This window comes from Anomalospiza imberbis, chromosome 29 (assembly GCF_031753505.1).
Source record: "Anomalospiza imberbis isolate Cuckoo-Finch-1a 21T00152 chromosome 29, ASM3175350v1, whole genome shotgun sequence".
Lineage (NCBI taxonomy): Eukaryota > Metazoa > Chordata > Aves > Passeriformes > Viduidae > Anomalospiza > Anomalospiza imberbis.
The window spans coordinates 1,823,621-1,833,886 of NC_089709.1; positions in this window are offsets into that span (position 1 = coordinate 1,823,621).

Sequence of the window (10,266 nt, forward strand, 5' to 3'; positions counted from 1 at the left end):
GGTTGACAGCAGCTGCACGTAAGCTGGTGTGTGCCCAGCTGGGCAAGAGGCCAGGGGCACCTGGCTGGTACCAGCCATGGTGTGGTGCTGGGACCAGGCAGTGCCCGTCCCCTGTGCTGGGCACTGCTGAGGAACCACAAACCCTGGGGTCAGTTTTGGGCCCCTCACGACAAGAAAGACCTTGAGGGGCTGGAGTGCATCCAGAGAAAAGAACGGAGCTGGGAAGGGGCTGGAGCACCAGGAGCAGCCGAGGGAGCTGGAGGGAGCTCAGCCTGAAGAAAAGGAGGCTCAGGGGTGACCCTGTGGCTCTGCACAACTCCTGACAGGGAGGTGCAGCCAGGAGGGATAGGCTCTGATCCCAGGGAACAAGGAACAGGACAGGAGGAAATGGCCTCAGGTTGTGCCAGGGGAGGTTTATATTGGATATTAGAGAAAATTTCTTCACAGGAAGGGGTCCAACCTTGTGACAGGCTGCTCCATCCAACCTAGCCTTGAACACTTCCAGACATGGGGTAGTCACAGCTGCTCTGGGCATTCTGTGCCAGGGTCCCGCTACTCTCACAAGGAAAAATTTCTTCCCAATATCCCTGTATTGGTTTTGCATAGCCTGGTTTTTGGTAGCAGGGGGGCTACAGAGGTGGCTTCTGTGGGAAGCTGCTGGAAGCTTCCACCATGTCCAGCAGAGTCAATCCCTGATGGCTCTGAAGATGGACATGCTGCTGGCCAAGCCTGGGCCAATGAGAGAGGCTGGTAATGCCTCTGAGATGACATATTTGAGAATTACATCAAAACAAAGTCACACGGTTTTCTCCTAGTCAGAGAAGAGGAGAAGCTGAGAACATGTGAGGGAAACAACATGGTGACACCAGGGTCAGTGGAGAAGGAGGGGCAGGAGGTGCTCCAGGTGCTGGAGCTGAGATTCCTCTGCAGGTTGTGTTGATCACCATGGTAAAGCAGCAGTGCCCCTGCAGCCTGTGGGGATCCATGGGGGATGCAGAGATCCACCCACAGCCCCTGGGGATCCACAGGGGATGCAGAGATCCACCCACAGCCCTTGGGGATCCACAGGGGATGCAGAGATCCACCCACAGCCCCTGGGGATCCACAGGGGATGCAGAGATCCACCCACAGCCCTTGGGGATCCACAGGGGATGCAGAGATCCACCCACAGCCCTTGGGGATCCACAGGGGATGCAGAGATCCACCCACAGCCCCTGGAGATGCATGGGGATGCAGAGATCCACCCACAGCCCGAGGGGATGCATGGGGATGCAGAGATCCACCCGCAGCCCGTGGGGATGCATGGGGATGCAGAGATCCACCCACAGCCCGTGGGGATCCACGGGGGATGCAGAGATCCACCCACAGCCCGTGGGGATCCACGGGGGATGCAGAGATCCACCCACAGCCCGTGGGGATCCACGGGGGATGCAGAGATCCACCCACAGCCCCTGGGGATCCACGGGGGATGCAGAGATCCACCCACAGCCCCTGGGGATCCACGGGGATGCAGAGATCCACCCACAGCCCCTGGGGATCCACAGACGTTCTTGGAGAACTGTCTCCGTAGGAGGGACCCCATGGTCTCACAGGAGAAGGACTCCTCTCCCTGAGCAGCACCAGAAGAACGTGGGTGATGAACTGACCCAAAAACGCCCATGCCCTGTTTCCCTGCACTGCCAATGGGAAGGAGGGAGGGGCTGGGGGCAGAGAAGGTGTTTTAAGGGCTTATTTTACCTCTCATTATCCTCTTCTAATTCTGTCAGCAATAAATTCACTTTGCAACCTTAAGCTCAGCCTGTTTTGCCCTTGAAGTGTTTTCTCCCAGTCCTTATCTCAATTCATGAAACCCTGTGTTAATTTTTTCTCTCTCCTCTACCCAGCTGTGGCAGGGGAGGGTGAACCAGTGACTCTCCTGTGTGCCTGGTGTTGGGCCGGTGTCAAACCATGACAATCCCATCTAGCCCTGCCCTCTGGCAGTGTGAAGCCATTCCCCCTCATCCTGGCACTGCAGGCCCTTGTCCAAAGCTCCTCTCCAGCTTTGTTGGAACCCCTTCAAGCTCTGGAAAGCTGCATTTTCCTGAGCTAGCGCAGGTTTGGAGAGCAGAAGGGACCATCTTGAAAAATCCCCAAATCTTGAGCTCAGGGTCTGCCCATGGGGGAATGGGCATGGCTGTGAGGCAGGAAGCTCTCACCTGGTTTAGTGGCCTGGCAGTCCAAGAGGCTGCTGCCAATCTAACAGGAGTGGGGCTGAGGGGCTTTGTCCTGCCTGGACAGGGGACACGCTTTGTGCACTCAGAACAGCAGGGCTGTTTTCTGAGCTCCTGCTGTTGACTGGTGTCAACACCAAAACCTGGAGTAGAGGGATCATCAGCTGAGGGACAGTCAGAATTTAAAAAAAGTTCTTCTACAGAATTAGAACTTGCCCTTAAACGTGATGACTTTGAACATCGCTGTCCCGTATTATGGCACCTCGAGGGTCTCGTGTTCCTCCAGCAGCTGATGGTGAGGATGGGCACTGTGCAAGCTGTGTGCCTGGCACAGCACACTCCTCTCTTTGCTCATCAGAGTCCCCTTCAACACAGAGCTCCGGCTGGATCTGATCTCCCAGTGTGTCTCCATCCTCTTTCCTAGCTATGACCAATCTGATTTATAGTAAAAGAGACTGTAAAAGCAAAGAGGATATTTTGGAGCCTGATTCCAAGTTTCTCCAAATGCTTCAACTTTGCTGAGTAGTTACTTGGGTGCTCTGAGGATATCTGTATTCTTTTTCAAGAAAATGAAAATAAAGAGAGAAATATTGCACACCAACAAGGATGTTCACTTGTTAGCCCATTTGCTCTTCCTAATTGCACTGTGTTGTAGAAGCTGGATTTTTAGGAAAAGTCAGTAAATTATAAGCACAATTATAAATCCCTTATGTTTTCTTTTTCTTCAGGAATATACTCATTCTTTGTAACAGCATCCATCCCATTGGCAGTTGACAGCTCAGTCTTCAGGAAGAAGCAGCTTGCAAATGAAGTGATTTGAAAACTGAAGCAGGCGTTTCTCCCCTTGATGGGCTTCTCTCTAAATCACAGTAGTCAACTCAGCTGCACACTAACAGCAGTGGGCCCCAGAGCTGGGAAAGCCTCTGTCAGGATTGCCTTTGTGAGACTTCCCTGCTGCTTGCTGTTTTTTTCACCGTGGAGTGTTTGGATTCAGGAATTAGTTGTCAAATTATTTGGATACTTAAAGGATGATGAATGAGAAGCTTCTGCTTCAGTCTTTGCTTCCTGCCCTGAAGAGTTTCACAGTGACCATTGCTGCCACTGCCCTGTGCCTGTTCCTCACTGAAATCTGGGCTCTGGCAACAGGAAAATGTGTCTGTTACAGAAATCAGCATTGCTGCCACTCTCATTGCTCTGGGACAAAGCTTAATGCAACTTTCAGCTTTCCAAACCAATTTAGGAGCACTTCTACTATTAATCCCCAGATTAATAATTTTTAAAAACAGAGTTGCATTTCTTAATGAAAACCATGTTACCGGGTTGTTGTTGATGGCTCTTGGGAGCAAACCTCGTGTTTTATTTCAGGTTTCACCATCTGCACAGGAGACAGGAGGACACTGGAAGTGAAGCTGTATGTGGTGGCTATGTAAGTTTATGACACCAAAGTGCATTTATCTGATGGGAATATGTGTTTACTTAACAACGAGCAGCTGCCAAATGGAGTGCTGTGGGTAATTGTGCTACAGATTTTAGCACTAATAAGGAAATAAGAGAATAGGAAGGAACTTAACCCTCTCTGTGATGTATCTCAGTCCCTCCCTCACACACAATTCTATTCCCATATATTCACCAAAAATCCTCTGTGTGACAAACCACTAGAGAAATGCAAAATTCTGGGAGTATTTTTGGAAAGTGCACTTGGTTTTCCTTGGAAGGGAACACACTCTCCACTGATTCTGCCAATTCACAGAACCTGAGAATAACTCACCACTGTAAAACAGAATTGTTTTCTGTTCTGCAGGTAAGAGGCAAAAGTGGTAGTAATTTTCTTCAGTTTTTTTCTCTAGTCCCTCAGGTCATATAATAACACTCTTGCTCACATCAGTGTGAAACAAACTGCTCTGTGCTTCAGGTTATGCCATATTCCATGGAGTTCCAACACTCACAGACTGCTTTGGGCTTAAAGATCAACCCATTCCACCCCTTTGCCAAGGGCAGGGACATCTTCCAATAGACCAGATTCCTTCAAGTCCCTGAACACTTCCAAGGATGGGGTAGTCACAGTTCTCTGGGCAACCTGTACCAAGGCCTCACCAGCCTCACAGGGAAAAATGTCTTCCCAATATCCCATCTAATCCTGCCCTCTGGCATTGGGAAGCCATTCCCCCTTGTCCTGGCATTCTAGGCACTTGTCCAAAATCCCTCTCCAGCTTTTTTGGAGCCCCTTTAGGCCCTGGAAAGGGCTCTAAGGTCTCCCCAGAGCCTTCTCTTCTCCAGGTGAACACCCCCAGTTCTCCCAGCCTGGCTCCAGGGCAGAGGGTCTCCAGCCCTCAGAACACCTCTGTGGCCTCTGGACTCACTCCAGCAGCTCCACATCCTCCTTGTGCTGAGGCCCCAGGCAGCTCTGCAGGTGGGGTCTCACCCGAGCAGAGCAGAGGGGCAGAATCCCCTCCTTTACCTGCTGCCCATGCTGGGGGATCAGCCCTGGACAGTGTTGGCTTTCTCTATAAGTTTTCCATAAACAATTCCTTCTGCAGCTCCTGTAGCTGTGAGCTGACTCCGAGAGGTCTCAGAAATGTGAGAAATCAGATACTTGGATAAAAAATCCAAGAAAAATGGAATTCCAGCAGTAACTCTTTGTGGGAGTCCAGGGCATCCCTGTGGCTGCCCTGGAAGGTCTGGGAGCCTGGCAGGGGTCAGGAGCCCCCTGTACAGAGCCCCGAGAGACACTGTCTCTGATCTCTGTCCATGCAAAAGAGTTTTCAGTCCTTCAGGATGAATTACAAGCTCTGAGTGTTTGATATAAGTAGTAATTAGTGTGGCACGGGTGCAAAAGTAGAATTTTAGCATTCTAGGTAAGGGGTTCAAAGGGGGCAAGATGGAGGAAACTGGGCATGCCTTGTCCTTTTTCTTCTTCTTCACGCCCTCTGTGTTTCACTGTGGTGTTGGCATTTTTCTGTTGGTTTGGGCTGGGGACACACTGTTCAACATGGGTGATAGGTACTGGCACGTTATTGTAAATATACCACACGTAGTTTTTGGCATATAATGTTTGTAACATCCCACCGAGGGGCAGAGCCCTGCACACTGTCCTGCAGGACAGACCTGCTGCAGGTCAGGGGAAAAATATTGTAGATAAGAAAGAATAAACAACCTTGAAAACCAGCACAGATGAATTACGACTCCTTCTTTGGCAGCGGGGCTGAAAGACAGAGACTTCACAATCTTGGGATCACTTAAATATCACAGATCCTGACAACTCTTGAGCTTTGCCCTGACACTGGAGCAGTGGCAGCTCTCACACAAGCCATGTGCACAACAAACTACTGACAGAGCCAGAATACGACCTGGCACCCTGTGGGTCTCGGTGTTGGCAGCAGTCCCATTAAATGGTGGCTGCAGTCCTCCTGCAGTGCCAGCTGTGCTTCTGTTGGAGCAGGGATCCTGTAGAAGGGTGGAGTTTTCCTCTGAAGGTCCAGTGGTGGTGTAGGTGGGCCTGGACTTCCTCTGGGAATGTGGTGGGCAAAGGCTGCTGTGGTGTCCCATGCTTTCAGATTGTATCCAGGTAGGAATGCTTGGCTCCTCCCCTGGGCTGTGGTGTCCCATGCTTTCAGATTGTATCCAGGTAGGAATGCTTGGCTCCTCCCCTGGGCTGTGGTGTCCCATGCTTTCAGATTGTATCCAGGTAGGAATGCTTGGCTCCTCCCCTGGGCTGTGGTGTCCCATGCTTTCAGATTGTATCCAGGTAGGAATGCTTGGCTCCTCCCCTGGGCTGTGGTGTCCCAAAATCTCAGATTGTATCCATGTAGGAATGCTTGGCTCCTCCCCCTGGGCGGAGCAGCTCCCCTTGGGATGATGGAATTTTATCAGCCACGCAGGGACACTCAGTGCCCCAGCAACAGAAGATATTTCCCAGAGGGAGGATTGGTTGTGGAATAGATAAAGAAAACTGCCCAGTGAACAGAAGATAACTGCCCCACGTCTGACAGATCACAAATAGAATGCACACCTGTCCTGGGCCTGAGAAACTCAGAGCTTTTTATAAAGAGGAGACGACTTTCTCTGCAAAGCACCTTCCTCGTGCTGGCTGTCAGAGGTTAATGCATCCAATCTACACCTTCCCTATATTTTCCTTCCTGTCTGCCAGCTGCTGGCACCCTGGGAGCTAGAGGGGACCAGTAACTGTGAGAGGGGAAGACAAAGCCTTGTTGTAGGGCAGAGTGATTTGAGAGAGAAAAACGTGTAGAGGTGGAAGCTTTCCTGGGCACCGACACCACAAAAGGGCAAACGGGGCTGGTGCTCTGCCCTCGGTCCCTGTAATTATCACAGATGAACTGCATGGGCCAGAAATTGAAAGACAATGGGGGGGCATCTGCGTTGCCTGAGAGACAAATGGGGCAATTAAGAAACAAAAGATGTAGCTAGGTCGCAACATTCCATTGAAAAGGTCCGAAAAAAAAAAAGGTGTAGGAGGTTTGGCTGGGTTTCGCTGGGTTTCTAAGGAGCTGTTTGCCGGTTTCCCTGCGGTCTGAAAGGAATGAGGCATTTGTCCTTAAAAACCAACTGTGGGTCTGCTGGTAGATAAAACTAGCACTGGGAGATGAAAGAAACAATGGGAAGGATTCCACTGATTGGCGAATGGGAGAGATTTGTCTTTACAAACAAACTGTAGGTCTGCTGATAAATAAAACTGGGTACTTTTACCAGAGTAAAAGAGAGAGATTAAAGAAACAAGGGGAAGAACTATAAATTCCATAGGAATTGCACTGATTGATACAAGGAAAAGACAAAGAGGCGGGGGGGGGGGATACATTAGAAGGGGGTCTTAGGTATCAGGCGTTTCAGGCTGTAATAAACGCCAATCACTTGTTTTAAAAATTTATAAAAGTTTAAGAAATATAAAATGGGAAAAAAAATAATACAAGTATAGTAATAAAGATTAAACAATTAGAGTTAGGACAATTAAAGAGACAATAACAGCAAAAAAAATTACAGCCCGGGCTGGGTACCTCTTTCTGGGCCAAAAGTGAGCCAGGAGAAGGACCCCGATAAAAGAGAATTCCCTCCCTAAGAGGGGTAACCTGTTGCATACACAAAGCACTTCATGAATATGCCTATTTTTTATTTAAAACAAGAAATTCGTCGGGTACTTGTTGAGGAATTCCTGTTAATCCCAGGCGCCTTGAAGTCTAAGTCGAGTTTGGAGAAGTTCGGATTTTGTTGATAAGGAAAGCCATAAATTCCTCTCCTCTGGAAGATTTAGGGGTTTCTGTAATTGTTATCTCTGTGTGAAGAATTTCTTGATTATCTTCTCCTTCTCTTGAGCAAAAAGAATACCACACAGACATATTTTCTATTTTAACTACTAAAGCTTAATTTCAATTACAAAACTACATTTACTATATTATTAAAATGTTACTACAGCACTTCTAATCAATATAACATAATACATATAGTATTCAATTTAATATTTGCGAAAAGCCAATCATAAAATATGCATTTTTCACAAGGCAGTCTGTACCTCTCAAGTACCTGAGGCAAGGAGGAAAGAGAGAAGGAAACGCGGCCGAGAAATTAGGATAAAAAGGAGGCTGCGTTCTGCAGCAATTTGAGAGACCCCAGGGAAAATGCCCACGACCTCTCCCTTTATCCGACTGAAGTTACAGGACTCCTCCGTCTCCTTTTCGGACATAAACCTCTGGTGTTTGTGGATTATTTTCCTGACAGGCCTGACCGCTGGGCGCTCACAACCAGCGCGTGTGGCGCCGAACCACCGGGACCGGCTCCCGCCGCACCCTCTGCGGGCAGCGTGTTGCCGCGGCCGCTCCTGTGCGCTGTCTACTCCGGTTTTCCCGCACTGCAACTCCGCTTAATTCTTCCTTTGTTTCCCGGCCGTTTGGCGGCGGGGGCGGTGTGCGTCCCCTCAGCGCCTGGCAATGGCTACCCGTGACCTCCCGCCATCACGGCACGGGGGGAGGCGGCCGGGCCCCCCGCGCCACAGCGCCCCCTGCAGCCGCGGAGGAATCAGCGCAGCCGCCCTGCCCGCGCCCCTGCTGGCTGTGCCCGGAACTGCAGCGAAGGGGAAATGGCTGGCAGAGAGGACGGGACTTCGCTGGGATTTCTGGTTTTGTTTGGTGTTGCTGCCGATGTCTGTTGTTGTAGATACTTGAAATGAACAGGGCTAATGCCTTTACTAATGTTCAGCTCCTCCTTAAAAAGATCAGCTGGGCAGGGGGCCCGACGCGGAGATCACCCCTGCTGTTGTAGCTTTCCCAGGTGGCGTGCAGGGTGTGTCGCTGAAGCCCAGAGCAGCAGCTGTCCCTTCTTCTTCCTGTTATAAATGAAAAATGATCCAGCCAAATTAAAAAATAAAAAGAATTTATTTTAGCAATAGAGATCTAACTTAGCCAGCCACACGGAAAAGGACAGTGAAGAGCCCGGGTGCAAGACACAGAGATCAGCCTCAGCAGAGGTTTCACTCTGTGCCCCCACACCACCATCCTGGCACAAGCGATTTTCAGAGGGAAAATTTTGCCTGAGGCCAGGATTTCGGCATTCAGTCCTTTGTTTCATTCAAAGTCCCATAGGTTGATGAGATTTCCTTCTCGGCGACAAGGCAGAGAAATTCAGAAATTCGAAGTCTGGTGTCCAGAAATTCGAAGTCTGGTGTCGTGGAAACTCTTGATGAAATTTAGGGGAACAGAGTATTCACATGTATCGGCCCAGGGGGATGATCCTGATGGTGATCAGCGCCTGGTGTCTCCATATCGCCTTAATCTCCTGGCGAGCCACATCCCCCTGCTTGTAAATCAGGTTTCAACACGCACTCAGTTTTGCCTGAGAAGGGGGGCTTCTAACGCCAAAGGGTACATCCTAACAACTATTTCATATTATATATATATATCATGCAAAAAAAAAAGGCGCGAATTATACCTGTTACATATGACATTCCCTTGTGGCACACCAAAGGGTGAGGAGGCGTGCAGAGTCTGTTGCTGGAGTCCAGAACAACAGCTGTCCCCCCTCCTTCCCGGCTGGCAGCACCTGGGCTCTCCGTCTTCTGGCTCCACTTGCCCCAGCTCACTCTAGTGTAGTCTCTTAGGTGATGGTGACGGATAAAAGTCGATCAGGTGATGTGTTTCCCTCCTCCTCGGCTAGGTCATTTGTCTATCCCCCTGTTTAAACTTTTTTTTAAACTGTGTTTAGTTTTTTTTTTTTTAAACTGTGTTTAGTTTTTTATTTAGCGGTGTCTTTACCCCTAAAAAATACTCCCATGATGCCAGGGGGTTTTCTTATTTGCATGTTAGTCCCAGAATGTCGGTGTGGTGGGGGGGAAGGCAGGTTACCTTTGGGTAGTTTAGAGGAAACAAACAGAGCAATTAACTAATTAACATTTCAATATCGGTAGCCAGCAGTCATTCCAGTGTTGCCATGGGAACGAGGAAGGCCCTGCCCGCCTCTCTGGGGAACACCTGGAAACTTTGTTCATTACATTATAGATACTGATTTATTAAAGAAATATCGATATTGATCTAGGACCGATAGCCAGCTGTGACGGACAAAAGCTCTCTAACAGTTTGAAGTTAGAAAGTGTATGTTTATTGCGACGCCGAGCGGCGTGCGGGATAGCTCCCAAACACACACTGCACCTTCCAGGTGATTACAGAGTCCTTTTATCCATACAAGTATTGAATACCCAAAGTACAAATACATATTCATCATTTTGGTACATCCCATTCCTCGCTTCGTATGCCAATAATTTCAAAAGCTATTAAGCATGTGTAGTTTGTTCCTTGAAAAGGGTCGGTGGTCCCTTTCATGGGGAGGGGTCCCAAAATGAGGAAGTAAATGAAGTCTTCCTCATTCTGACCTTTCTACCTTTTCAATGCAAATATGACAAATGAACCTTGGTAGAACTCCCATTCCCTGTCTTCATTTGGTTTCAGAACAGAGGAGGCCCACAACTGTCTTATGTTCCTAAAAGCTATTTGTCAGTTTCTGTATTCTTCATTATAAACCCAGCTAACTAAACATTGTGTTGACAAGCAATCAATTA